Source organism: Mus caroli, unplaced genomic scaffold, assembly GCF_978045245.1.
Source record: "Mus caroli unplaced genomic scaffold, Mus_caroli_1 scaffold_2, whole genome shotgun sequence".
In the NCBI taxonomy this organism is placed as follows: Eukaryota; Metazoa; Chordata; class Mammalia; order Rodentia; family Muridae; genus Mus; species Mus caroli.
In genome coordinates, this window is record NW_028227257.1 from 8,510,001 (window position 1) to 8,525,300 (window position 15,300).

Here is a 15,300-nt window from a genome sequence, read left to right on the forward strand (position 1 = left end):
GGGGGAATTATTGACATCATTTGAGCGGTGCTATAACTGCCAAGCATATACAGTAAATATTATCCCCAACCAAAATTTGTATTGAATAAAGCATGAGGTGAATATTTTGAGCAATTAAAGCAAAGAAAAACAGACATGCTCATTGTTGCCCCAACCCCATCACCAACCCCCACCTCCACCCCCACCCCCACCCCCACCCCTGTTCATGTTTCTCTTTTGCCCAGTGAATATTAAAACCGTAAAAGACGCATTTAGAATTAAGGGGTTCCCCCATTGATCAGTTTTGCAGAACATATCCCCCATTGATGAGTTATGGTGACCTCAGAGGCTAGAATAACCAGGAGAGATTCCTGTTTTTAAATAGCCATGGATAAAAGGTGAATTGTGTGATCAAGTCACTGAGATGATCTCACTGGATTCAAAGAACTCGGCCCATTTCCTAAGCTCTGGCTTTATGAGAAGAGCAAGAGGGTTTAGAGGATGACCAAGTCTAGTAATCCCCCAGTTTTCTGGGGTTCCAACCATTCCTTCCCAAGCATCTTTGGATCAAAATCAGCCATAGCTATCAATATCATTCATTTGTATGTGGTCTTGTTTTGACTATCAAGTGACCGTCGGAAAATCCAAGGGTCCAGGAAATAGAGCAGCATGAGAAATGGTCGCTGGAATCTTCACTTTGGAGAAACAGAAAGCCTAGGGGGAAAAATACAACCGCCAACATCTTCCGAACCGCTGGTGAGAGAGAAATAGTTTAGATTGCTCTGCCCCATAACAAGCCTCAGAGTTTATTGTTTTGCTTGCAGACTGAGGTCTGCAGAAAATAAATATCAGCGGCTGAGGGCATGGGTGGATAATGAACATCCAGAAGTGTAACGACACCCTCGGGTGTTTGGGGAATCATCTTATGACAGAGAGGAAAGGGGATAAAAGTAGCTGAGGAGAGGCTATAGCAGAGAGAAAACGAAGAGAGAGGCCATGAGCCGGAGCTGGTGTCTGGGGATGCCGGGCACTCCAGCTCCAGTCACCAGCTTCACCTCTGCAGACTCATTACCAGCAGGACTCACTTAACATCTGCACCAGAGACTTCGGCTCCTGGAATATTAAGTAAGCCAAAAAGCAGGAGCCATTCCAGACTAAGCTAGCTACATCCTTCATTCTCCTCTGACAGCTCCATCCTCTCCGGGAAGCACAGAGGATGCTCACATTCAGGAAAGACTGATTCATGGTCATTAGTAAACAAATAACTCTCGGTGCTGGCTTTGGAGATGACTTGATGGTTAGAAGCACTGGATGCTTCTTTTTATAGAAGACCTGAGTTCAGTTCCCAGCACATACATAGCAGTTCACAACTGCCTGTAACTCCAGTTCCAGGGGATCCCCTGTGGCACACACACACACACACCTTTAAGGAAATTACCCTTAGTGGACACGAGAGATTCATCATGAAACAGCAGCCATGACATTTGAGTGCTTGACTCTTTTAAACATGAGGATTGGGGTTATTTTACTTTTTGCTGATTTCATATGCTATGTTCAAGGTTCCCAAAGCAGAAGATGAGTTGCTGCAAAATGGTGAAGCCCCTCCCCCCAGTGAATCAAGCAGCTTCTTGGTAGCCTGCATCCCCCAAATAGGACACATTCTGTGATCAGTGTCCATCCTGTAACTGGGTTGCTGTGTCTCTGCAGGGAGGTGCACAGGCCACAGGATTATTCTCGGGATGTGATGGTCCAAGGAAGGAAACACACACACCACACACACACACACACACACACACACACACACAGGCCTAAGGAAATATGGAAAGTAGAAGGTTCGCTGGTTGAAAAATGACTGAAGAAAGTGTGGCAAGAACATTTCAAGCCATATAATGAAGGAAGACTACAGGTATGGACACAGCCTGTGGCTCTGATGGTGACGTCATGGAGACCTGGGGGAGCATAAGCCAAGGCATGGCAGTGAGACGTGCATGGGCCCTCCGATGGAAGGAGAGCATCTGTCTTCAGAGCATTGTCTATTAAAAGCCCGGCAGGTGGACCCGGTTCCAATCACACATCTCTACCAGGGGCAGGTTATAAAGAACGACGAAACACACCCTTTCATTGACTCCACAGGTTTTTATAAATTGACTTATTTATTTATTTATTTAGTATAGGGGTTTATTTAGGACATGAGGAGGGGAGTTAAGAGAGTAGTAGAGGCAGAGAAAGGCAGAGAGGAGAGAGGAGATCAGTGGAGGCTGGGCATGGCCACGTGGAGAAAGGGAGGGGAAGGAATGGGGCGAGAGGGGGCGCAAGGGGGCAGGAGACAAGAGCGAGGCAAGAGTGTAAGAGGGACTTATTTATTTCCCAATGACTCTTTACATTTAATTCTTAACTATCACAAACAAGCCTAAAGCCCAGCACTGACAGTAATGGACATACTATCCAACTAGAAATGACGTAGTCTCTTCTTCCCTTCCCAACCCCTTTCTCTTTCTCTCCTTCTCTATTTCTCTCTGTGATTTAGACACATGGCTGCTCAGGAAGCCACCTGAGCTCAGCCCTCAGTGATGAAAATGAAGAAAGAGAGAAAGAGTTTGAGACTGAAGCCAAAGAGGAGACGAAGGATTACGTATGCTAATTAGCTTGATTTACTCTTGCTACAGTAGACACAGGTTTACAAGACATCTCTACAACCTCCATAAATACGTGTAATTGTGAATTTTAATTTTAAAAAGGGGGTAGAAAATACACACTGGAATCAAATATCTTGATGGAATGCGGAAGGAACTAGAAGAAAACAAATTCTTCATCATTGGCTTCTCCTTCTTGTTCCAGGTAAGCTCCAAAATAATGCAGCTTCTATTTATAAAAGCCGTAACTGGCACCGTTTACAAAACTCAGCCTGCAGAGGCAGGCAGGTATGCACGTAAACTCCAGACCCACAAGAAAATGAGGAAGCAAAGACACAGCCAAACTGTCCAGCTTTCCTGGATGAAGACGTCCCTCCTCCCTCTTCTCCTCTCAGAGCGCAGGGACATACTGATCTCTTATTTACCGAGATGTATGCGAAGAGAGTGACACGGAGCAGCTGCAAGGCGCTTACACAAAAGTTTCTGTTAGTATCAGTTTACCTAAATACACATGCAAGGGGGGTGCGGAGGTCAACCTAGTGAAGGAAAAGTGGGATGCAGAGCGAGGCGCCGCAGGCTCCTGCGACTCCTTGAAGAGGCCTGATCCGCCACACACACAGCATTAGATCTAAGATGGCTCCCGGAACACCAGTGAGACAGCAAAAGGAACTGAGGCCAGGGCGGTGGCTGCTTCCCCTTCTTCACGGAAGTCCTAACAGGTGATGGTTTCCGGACTCCCTTTCCTCGGCTCCTTCTGAGTTACCTCATCAGGCAGGGCTTTCATTGGAGCACAGTGGCAGTATGGTGAGATATGATTGGCTGAGGATTTGGGGGCTTGGGATTGGCTCAAGCACTTTATATAAGCTTGTGCACTGGACAATAAACTCAGATCTGCACCCTGATGCTGGTCTCCGGAGTCTGATTTCCTGACATTGGTCATGTGACTTTTTTGCCTCTCACACCCCTATCCTTGGTCCTGTCTCCACCCACCCCCATACACACACTGACACACACACAGACACACACAAGTGTATGCATATACAAATATACCAGGTTTGTAAATTCAGCTAAATAAATAGGTGGTTAAGGATTTTGCATATATATGCATAGATAAAGATATGCATATATATGAGAGAGATACAGAAACAGAGGCATGGAGCCACACTCAGAGATATTAGTCCAAACCACCTATCTACAAGCAGACCCCAAGACAGCATTTCAACCATAAAATAAAGTTAGGTAAAAGTATGCCATCAAATCAGGCTACTTCAGACATTACTGGACATTGAGAGACAGAGAGAAGAAAAGAGGTTCGTCACACAGCAATAGAGGGTCAGAAAAATACTGGGGAAAATAGAGGTACTCCAAGAAAGAAAATCCCTATTTGAATTCTGTACTTCCAGAAGTAGGTGCTAAACAACAAGCAAGCTTACTTAAAAACACAGAAACCCTTGTCAGGAGATCACAGGTGAAGTTATACAATTATATTATTTTTATCTTAATGACCATAAGATAAAACAAGAACATTCCTGAGAGACAAGTGCCACCTATTTCTAATTCCCTCTCTCAGTAATAAACTTGTCTTCAGTGGGATAGGGGACCCCTTAGAAATTTTACTGACTCCAACTGTTTCTGGCAAAACAAAATGATATTTAGTCAAATATTAAATATTCTGTCAAAAGAGCGTAGAGGTTGATGCTTCAAGTCAGGCTGAGTTATCCCTATGCAAATGGCTGCTGGTCTTTTCCCCCATTAGTCCAGTCTGCTGTGACCCTTCTACCAACACTTCTCTGGGCTGATTCCCTCCAGTGCTGACAGGGGTACACTGAGGTGTTGTGCCAGGAGACATTCATGAACCCCCAAAAGAACACCAAAGAGCCAAATTGTATGTAATCACATTAGGATCTCTTTATTCAAGCTTGAGTTTGGCCACAACCCCGTCTCTGACACACGAGAATGAGAGGGAGCCCTGAGCCCAGTTTCAAGCAAGCATTTATAAAGGCAAGAGGGGGTTAGATACTAGCCTGGCACACATCGGATTAGGGAACCATTATGGCCTCTACCACAATTGGCTGGTGCTGGGAGCCTAACCATAAATGTAACTTCTGCTTTCCTCCTGATTGGTGGTTGCTAGGAAGTGAAGTGCCAGGGGCAGGCTTGTAACCTGGGGGTGCAGATTTGTTGAGGAATAACCTGGAAACTGGTGCTAGACAGAGGTTTTGTTGGGACAGGGGCAGGCTTGTAACCTGGGGGTGCAGATTTGTTGAGGAATAACCTGGAAACTGGTGCTAGACAGAGGTTTTGTTGGGACAGGGGCAGGCTTGTAACCTGGGGGTGCAGATTTGTTGAGGAATAACCTGGAAACTGGTGCTAGACAGAGGTTTTGTTGGGGAGTAACCTGGAAACTGGTTCTTGGTCCCAGTCTGTTAGTTAGCTTGAGTTTAACCATAGGTCAAGTTCTCTAAGATGGAGTCTGAACCCAAGATCTGGTCTCTCAGAGAAAATGCACACAGGTTTCAGCATGAGCCTCCACCAGCCTTAATTAGGTGAGTCCAGAGAAAGAAAAACAATCATATTGTTTTAAATAATGTGTCCCCGAAACGTGTCTATGAGATCAACCTCTGGGCTAACATCCCTTGGCACAGATAGGTTAGTATCCATGTTTACTGTCTTTCTGCAATATTCTCTATATGGGGAAAATGGATACAAAAAAGCATTCAGTTGTCACATTTGCCCCTCACACTCCAGATGCCTCAGGAAAAGTAAGTTAGTGAAGAGCCTACTTGGCTAGGCTGAGGGACATGTCTCTCTTCATGGCGCCAATAGGGCTGGTTGGCTCTTTTTGCTGTTCTCATGCCTTTGAGGGTGGAAATCTTAGCATTCCTGATTTCTGCCTGCCCCTTACACACGGGATAGAAAATCGGGGAAGATCTATACTATTCCAATGAGAACCTCCAAGCCTTGCTCATCTTTGTGATTTGGAGAGAAACTTACAACATTCTGAACTAGAGATAGACAATGGTAAATTCCCAGAATTTACCCTCAGCCACATCCTATGCCAGGCACTGGCAACATGTATCATCCTATCGAGCATTTAAAACTATACAGCCAAGTAAGAGTCATAAATCGCCTCATTTTACAAACAAAACAGATTCAGAAACACGAATCCTTTGCTGAAAAACATAGTAAGAAAGGAGCTGAGACTGAATGTAGCATGTCAGGCCTGGTGCCTAGGTCCTTAGGAACCTCAGAGCCATCAGCTCTGCTAAAGTTAAATCCACAGAGTCTCAGACCCAGAGCTGGACCTGAGGGATCTGGAGGACACAGCAAAGACCAGGCTTGTAAGAGCACGTGATCCTCAGGGCAGAAGACTGGTGTTGTCTGCCTCAATGCTGCTGCTTAATTTTGTTTTCTTCTCTAATTTATATACTCATGATAAAGGTCATTTCCACTCAAAGGCCTGCGTAGTGGTGACATCTTGATTTCCACCACAGTTTCCAACTGGACTGACTAAAGGTCAGGGCAATGAGCGGAAGCATCTAGAGCCAGACTGGATTTGGATCTCAGAGTATTTCCTCTTCCACTAATGACTCCTGCTGTTTGTTTTGTTTTTTTTTTGTTTTGTTTTCCATGATATGCTGTCACATGAAATTCCTTATATTAGGCTGAAGAACTCAAATACAACAATACATCCAATTGTGTTTCTGCAATAATGAAACAGTGATCGAATATCAACGGAATAAAATACATTAGGAAAGCAAGGGATGTATTTATGTATGAAGGGTGCAGGGCAGTATTGTCATTTCACAGCAAGGTACAAGTGTAACCAGATATGATACCACCAAGGACCAGATGGATAAGGCATTTGCTCCTAGAGTCCCCCAGGGAGCAGCTCTTAGGTTGGCTACTCTTCTTTCATTATTGAAAAGCAAGGGTCCTTCCATGATGGTTTCTCTGCCTCTCTGAGTCATGTGCTTAGTGTAGAACTCACCCAGCTATGGCAGCTAGGAGGAAGAAAAATTATAAATCATATGACTTTGCCCTAACCAATCAGCAACTTCCACTCTGTTAGATTGGCAGTTGCAAAGATAGATGAGTCACAGGAAACCAATTTGGGACTTTTGGCTACAACCTTTGGAAAAGTGCTTGCTTGGTAGGATTGTAGAGTGGGTAAGCTGAAGCCACCATAAGACAAAGACTTCAAGGAATCCAGCGCTCAACAAAAATACAAAGAGACAGAGAGAAAGAGAGAGACAGTGATGGGGGATGGACACAATGCTTTTATGCTACTTGAGCTCACAATAAAAATATCTTCAATATTTTTATTGAAAATAGATTCTTGTCTCATACAATATATCTTGTTTATAGTTTCCCTTCCCTCTACTCCTCCCAGTACCTCACCACCTCCCCTGCCCTCTGAATCTACTCCTTTTCTGTCTCATTAGAAAAGAACAGGCTTCTAAGAGATAATGACCAAACCTGACAAAAGAAAATATAATAAGGTGAAGCATATATATATATATGCACATATATATATATATACATATGTGTGTGTGTGTGTGTGATTGTGTAAAATTGAAGTGATAGACACAAACTCAACAGGAGGAAAGGAGTCCCAAGAGCAAGCCCAAGAGTCAGAGACCCTGCTCATTCTCACATTCAAGAGTCCCATAAAAATACTAAGTTTAAAAGCTATAATGTATTCACAGAGTACCTACCTGGTGCAGACCCATGTAGGCCCTGTGCTTGCTGCTACAGTCTCTGTGAGTTCATATTGCTCCACAGATTAAAATTAAACACATACTCTGAGTCTCTTTACTAGAGTCACTAGTTACTAGAGTCAGGGTGTTATGACTTAGTTGTCAAATGCCCACCATAGGCTCATAGATTTGTACACTCAGTCACCAGTGATGACCCTGTGCTGTGAGATTGTAGAACCTTAAGGGCTTAGTGCTTCACTGAAAGAAGTGGGCTCCTGGAAGGTAGACCTTATGGTCTATGCTCCAGCCCAAATTCCTGTCTACTCTCTATTTCCCTGATGGCAGATGCAACAAGTCTATCACATACCTTCCATCATGTCTGCCCCCATGAGCCCAAACAAGCCATTCCTCAAGCTTTTGTATTTGTCTGTGGACCAATGGCTCTTCTTAGACCTAAACTTCCCCAAAACTGGAAAGCATAGCATCTGTGGCCTGGTGAAGAAAGATTTCAAGAACACAATGGGGGTCAGATGAAGGGTCTTTAATTAACTTCCTCCTGTCAGGGGAGCCAGGGCTAAGGGATGCAGTGATGAAGACAGAATGAGGAGAGCTATCTGTCAGTGAACACACGGGGTCTTGATCATAACAGGACTGTAGGAACCAGGGTCTCTGAACTTCAGTGGCCTCAGGCAATGGTAGCATGCAGCCTGTTCTGCCATTCCTAATGAGCAGGCATATCTTAAAGTAAGACAAAATACAACAAAACAATGTCATGCCTTTGTTGAGAAAACCACACTATTTTCCCATTACTCTTAGAAGATGTAAAATGTACTTGACTCTATCTATCAGATCAAGTTCTGACTCACGCTTACCTGCCCTCCTCCCACCCACATCCTCCAGTTCTGCCACTGGCCCTGAGGCTGTTCTCCAACTTTCTCAATTTCCTAATACATCAAGTTCCTTCTGGCCTTAAACCTGATTTATGTTGGGCTTTCTCAGTCTTTATTTCTCTTTAACAGCGTTTCACCTGGGTGATTTTACCCATCCCCACCCCGCCACAGTGACATGGCAATTCAGTCTACTTAGACTTTGACTTTAGCTCTCCTACTGCACTTTAGACTTCTCTCACGTTTTTGTTTAATATCCTAGATACTCCTTGACAACATTTCTTGTCATCTTTAGTGTATAATTTTTCTTTAAATATTGGTTTCTCCTCTAGTATGAATTGTTGGTTCTGGGGACTTTGTAAACAGGTCAATAGTGCTGACATGTGGGTGCTCAACAAATATCTTCCAATAATTAGTAAAGATTTGAAAATATCTAGAAAAGTAATTTGTTCTTAGAACCAAAAATACAAAACAAACAAACAAACAAACAAAAAAACCCCAACCTCTTGTGAAGAGACACTATGACCAAGGCAACTCTTATAAAAAAAAGAATTTTATAGGAACTTGATTACAGTTTGGGTTTCAGAGGTTTATTTAGTCTTTTATCATTATAGTAGGGAGGATGGTGGCACAAAGGTAGACAGGGTGCCAGAGAAGAGACTGAGAGTTCTACATCTTAATCCATAGACAATAGGAAGACAAACAGTAGGCCTGGCATGGGCTTTTGAAATCTCAAAGCCCACCCCCAATGACACACTTTCTCCAACAAGACCACACTACTACTCAAACAAGGCCACACCTTCTAATCTAGCTTCCAATCCCTTCAACAATTTCACTCCTTTGTGACTAAGCACTCAAATCTATGAGTCAAAGAAGGCCATTCTTATTCAACCATCACATATTCCCATTTTTATTTTATTGTCTGTGGTGTCTCATGGTCATTTAAGTTGCTATAACAGAATACTATAAACAGTAGCATTTATTTCTCATAGATTAAAGACTGAGAGGTCCAAAATCATGAGCTCGTGACTGATGACACCCACTTCCTAGGTCACAAATGACTGTCTTTACTGAGTCCTCACAGTTAGAAAAATCATAGCGTAAGCTGGGGTTTCTGAGAGGACACTAGTCTCAATAATATGGTATTCACCCTTATAACTCAATAGATTCCAATGGCCCCACCTCCAAGTATTAATGCTTTAAGAATGAACATTCAGTCTATCAATTTTGACAGTGTATGAATATCCAGTCTAACTGGAACCCTAAGAATTACAGTGCGTAGTAGGGCAGACTCTGTTTCCATACTCTGGTGAATATATAGACATCTACATCTGTATGTATACAAATATACCACACATACATGGACATCTTTATGTAATGTGTGAGCATCAGGGGTAGTGGCAGCAAATGAACTCCTTGCTATGGCCTATCCACACTCAAATGTTCGAGAAGCGTCTTCTTCAGTTTCTTTCTGAATGATGAGAACTCAGCAGAACCTGACTCTTGCCTAGCAATGTGGTCTCCAGCTCTAACCATTACAATACCTTAAAGAATCACTGATTAGAATCCTGTCTTTTATTTTGCAACATTCATTACCCAAGATGATTGAAGCGTAAGCCATTAATAGCAAAAGAAGGGTGAGTATAACGTGTCGTTTTTGCTATGCTGCTCTATGTTCCCAGCTAGACACATGTGTGCACCCACCCAGGAGCCATCCCAGATCCTTGAATGAAACACACATGCATGTGCGAGAACACACACACACACATATTAACTTATTTTTAATATGCTTTTAGCTCAATGGCCAGGCACATCTAAGCCTTCCTTGGTTATCATGACCTTCTTTTCACTCCCAGATCAACACCTCTAAATCTGTCCTCAACTTAGTTGTGTTTCTAATCTCATGCTTGCTACCCCAGGCCCAGTCAGGGAAGCGGCTAATGGCCACTCCACCCAAGATCTCACATGGCTGATGGCTCTTTCTCCCTCCAAAGCATGGCAAATTTTCTTTCCTCCTCTCCTGCATCTGCTAGCCTGCCTTCAGGAACCTGGAAGTTCCACCTCGTATACCCAACCGTTGGCCATTAGCATCTTTATTGATTGATCAAGAACCAGTTGGGGAGTAGGACCTTCGGCACTCATTCCCTATCAAAGATTTGGAACCACCCCCTTACAAGTGAGTTAAATAATGGGTATAAAAAATGGAGGCATTTATTCAGAGTAGAATTCGTGCTGAAATTCTGTGTGAAATACAGTCATAGGAGGTAGTTTCCAGAAAAACACTGGACAACCTCAAGCCAATGTGTCCAGTTTGTATAAACACCATTATAATTGATACATAAATAGAGGTATGAGTGTAAAAAAAATCAAATAGTGGATAATGCCCTACTTGTCTGAGACTATCTTCCTGTTTCACAAAATCATAACTTGCAACTTGAAGCTCCTGAGTTCCAAATCTATTTGCATATTTGATAGCTTTAAGTTTCTAATCATATCTGCAAAGTATAAATATATTGATATAAACATGTAAATATAGTATTCATATAAATATGACCCGAATGCCTTTGTATACAATTCTCAAACTATATAGACCTGTAGTCCAGTATCTATATATCTCTTCTGTTTCAAATGTCCATGCACATAGGGATAATCATAACCTACTTCTCCTTAGTCCTCAGGGAGAGGCCACCACAGAGAAACCAGGTCATAGCTTGGCAGGTAAATAAATGTTGATTTGGAAGTTCAAGAAGCAAGTACCCTTCGGTGAGGTCTGTGGTGAGCAAAAGCGGGATTATAAATGAAAGAAGAACAAAATCTGTTCTTGAAATCCCTAGAGCCCCAACTCCTACTTCTGAACAATCACATTTCTCTAGAATCTTCCAGACCTTCACTGATAGCTTTATCTGGACCCTGAACAGAAGTCAACACACAATCAAAGTGAGTGAGAACTGGCAGTGTAGAAGAAAGAATTGTCTATGAATAGCTGCCTGAATTTTAATGGCTCCCCTGGTTTTTTCCATAAAGGATATAGGCAAAATAGATCAGCTAGGCTGCCCTAGACCTCCCATTTCTAATACACAGCCCATGCCTGCAGTCAAGATACAGTGAGAGACCACCACCCTATGCTTTATGACTGTACAGGAGAAGCCAATGAGTAACTGCTTCTGTTGTTCACTGTAATCTTTATTTACAATTATTCTTATGTATCCCTTTCTCTCCATATGGTCATATCTCACAGGACGAATTTGCTACATTTTGTAAATATGCCACATGGTGTCATGAAGCCTTTTCTAATCTATGACACACCTGCTCAGGTATGGTTAAGATGGGCAATAGTAGCTTTTAAATTTCTTCCCAATCTCAAGCTTTTTTTCCCATTAATCTATTTATCTATTTACTTTACATCCTGAGTACAGCTCCCCTCTCTTCCTAGTACTCATTCACATAGCACCCCTGTTCCCTCCACATTCTCCTCTGAGAAAGGGGAAACCCACCCTGGACACCAACCCACCCTGGCAATTCAAGTCACTGCAGGACTAGGCACATCATCTCCCACTGAGATCAGACAAGGCAGCCCAGTTAGGTGAACAGGATCCACAGGCAGGCAATATAATCAAGAATAGCTCACACATACACACACACACACACACACACACACACACACACACACTCCAGTTGTTGTAGGACCCATATAAAGATCAAGTTGCACAGTGTGGGGTTGGGGGTTGGTCCAGCCCATGTAAACTCTTTGGTTGGTGGTTCAGTCTCTGAGACCCCACAGTGGTCCTGACTAGTTGACTCTATTGATCTTCTTGTGGAGTCTCTATCCATTTGGGTTCCTCAATCCTTCCCCCAACTCTTCCACAAGATTTGCCAAGCTCCATCTACTGTTTGAATGTGGGTCTCTATGTCTCTTTCGGTCAGTGCTGGGTGGAGCCTCTCACAGGGCAGTTTTGCTGGGCTCTTCTTTGAAAGCATAAGAGACTATCATTAATACTGTCAGGGATTAGTCCCTGTCCATGGGATGGGTATCAAGTTGGGCTAGTAATTTTGTTGCCCATTCTTTCAGCCTCTGCTCCATCTTTGTCCTTTGAGTTCTTTATGTCTGAGAAAGTTTTTCACAAAAATAAGACTACACATTCAAACACTTACTAATATTAAATTATAAAAGAATTCATTTTAAAAACAATTAATATATATATGTGTGTGTATATATATATAATTGTATCTTTTTGCTAATGACAGAAGTACATTTTCAAGTACAGATGAATTTCTTAATTTTACAGTTATAAGAGATGGTGATCCATTTGCACATTACAGAGACGGGTATGATTCTATACATTAAATGCTATATCCTGGCTGAATGTTTGATACTGCCTCTCAGAGAGCATCTTCAACAATTGTGAGAGCTCCCTGGCATTTTGGATTTTCAGTTATCAGTAACGAGAAGACCACACCACATAAGAATGTAGCACCAAATCATAGAAACATTTCCAGGGTCACTTCAAATATTAATGCATATTCTGACCTAATCCAAAGAAAATTTAATTTAATGATTTAAAAAATCAGATTTACTTATTTATGTGTATGAGTTTTTTTGTCCACATATATGTTTGTGCACTTCTGGTGACTGCAGAGGTCAGAAGAGGGCATTGGCTCCCCTGAAACTGGAGCTAAAGACAGATGTGAGCCACCATGTGGTTGCCGGGAGCAGAATCCAGATTCTCTGCCATAGCAACACGGGTGTGCTTTTAACCACTGTGCCATCTCTCTAGCCCTAATGACTTTTTTAAAAAGTCAACAAACAAAATTTTCAAAAACAAACATTCCCAAACAGCATAATCCGAAACTGCAATAATTGTTGCATCCATGCTAAGGAATGATACTGAGAAAAGTATTTTTTAAAGTCTTTATTATCTGTAATACAACCATTGTGCCTTCATAAGAACAGAAAACATCCTATAAAAAGATTTACAGTAGAAACCCTGCAGTCCATAATGTTGTAGTTCCAAATCTGAGTTGAAGCATTTGGGGCAGCCTTTGTTGGTCCATGGCATGAGGGTATGCACTCTAAAAATATCATTCTGTGTGCTCAGAACCAACACTGAAGTGGAGTCCTGTTGAGCAACACAGGAGCACACTGTCAGAAACCTCTGAGATTTTCATGCACACCACTTTAAGTTAATATTTGCTTTTTGTGTATTGTTCAGAAAACATTTACTGCTGCTGTTGGTTTTTCAGCCCTGTATGGTTTTACAACCCAGTGTAGAAAGCTGAGATCCATAGACTAAGTTTAATGTAACAAGCTGAAGGGGTATAACCAATGAGCCAGTCATCTTTCTCTACGTGTAGCATCTCTAGATTATGGGAATGCTGGGAAATGTCCATCAACTTCCTATTACATCGTAGTTTTTATTCTAGAAGTCAATGCTGAATTTGACCCCTATGTCTACCATTCTTTAGCTATGTGACCATTGTGATGAACATACAGGAGGCCAATGACAGCCCAGAGTCCACCCAAGTCTGACTTCTGGAGTCAGTGAGTTGGATGGTTTTACTTATGGAGCTTAGGTGAACACTTACTTGTAGGTGTCTGGGTGACCTTGAAGCAGCTTCACCAGTGAGAAGCCTCCGCACTGTGGATAATGGCCTCCCAGAGATGCATAGACATATTTCCCAACTTTCCGTTAACTTTCAGTACTCAATATACTCTGGTACCTCCCAATCACAAGACCATGAGCAACTAAGGAAGAATTACAGAAAACTAGCCCAAAAGGTAATGGATAGAATACCTGGAATCTTAGGTGAGGGTCCAATGACCCTCTCTAACCCATCCTCTTAAAGGTCGAGATCTAATCTTCAAGGTCTCTTGAAAGTACAGCCTTCTTCTTCAGGAAAACACCAAATGGCAGATGAAGCCGGTGTAGCAGGAGGGCCCGGAGGACCCAGGGGCCCAGGATTAGGAGGCCGCGGCAGCGCAGTGGTCTTAGGTCGTGGCCGAGGCCGCGGGGCTCATGGAGGTAAAGCTGAAGACAAGGAGTGGATCCCCGTCACCAAGCTGGGCCGCCTGGTTAAGGACATGAAGATCAAGTCCTTGGAGGAGATCTACCTGTTCTCCCTGCCCATTAAGGAGTCTGAGCTCATTGACTTCTTCCTGGGTGCATCCCTAAAGGATGAGGTTCTGGAAATCATGACAGTGCAGAAGCAGACTCGGGCTGGCCATCAGACCAGGTTCAAAGCATTCGTTGCTGTTGGGGACTACAATGGTCTCATTGATCTTGGTGTTAAGTGCTCCAAGGAGGTTGCCACTGCCATCTGAGGGGCCATCATCTTGGCCAAGCTTTCCATTGTCCCTGTGCAGACAGGCTACTGGGGGAACAAGATTGGCAAGCCCCACACTGTTCCATGCAAGGTGACAGGCCACTGTGGCTCTGTGCAGGTGCATCTCATCCCTGCCCCCAGAAGCACTGGCATTGTTTCTGCTCCTGTGCCCAAGAAGCTCCTGATAATGGCCGGTATAGATGACTGCTACACTTCAGCCAGAGGCTGCTCTGCCACCCTGGGCAACTTTGCCAAGGCCACCTTTGATGTCATCTCTAAGACTTACAGCTACCTGACCCCCGACCTCTGGAAAGAGACTGTCTTCACCAAGTCTCCTTATCAGGAATTCACTGATCATCTTGTGAAAACTCACACCAGAGTCTCTGTTCAGAGGACCCAGGCTTCAGCTATGGCTACATAACACATAAGGGTTTTGTACAAGAAAATAAAAGAATTAAGTCTGTGAAAGAAAGGGGGGGGGAGAAAAAGAAAAAGAAAAAGAAAAGGAAAAAGAAAAAGAAAAAGAAAAAGAAAAAGAAAAAGAAAAAGAAAGAAAGGAAGAAAGAGAAAGAAAGTACAGCCATGGCTGTTAGGCTCAGAGGACAATGTCATGCAGTGTGACTTCTCTGAGCTTCAAAGCCATCAACAGCCATGACTCCTATCAGACAGAGTCTTGAGCACAGAGCATATGGAGGGTATGTGGAGTGTCAGCAAGTAAATGAAAGAAAGGATTCCAATGGAAAGAGTAGTAACGTCTGCTACTGTAGTGGGCTGGAGAAG

General features: G+C 43.1%; 1 pseudogene; it reads left to right on the plus strand.

The window, feature by feature from the left end:
• The first annotated feature begins 14,104 nt into the window (after positions 1–14,104).
• LOC110290390 (small ribosomal subunit protein uS5 pseudogene) lies at positions 14,105–14,941 on the plus strand (annotated as a pseudogene).
• The last annotated feature ends 359 nt before the right edge of the window (positions 14,942–15,300 follow it).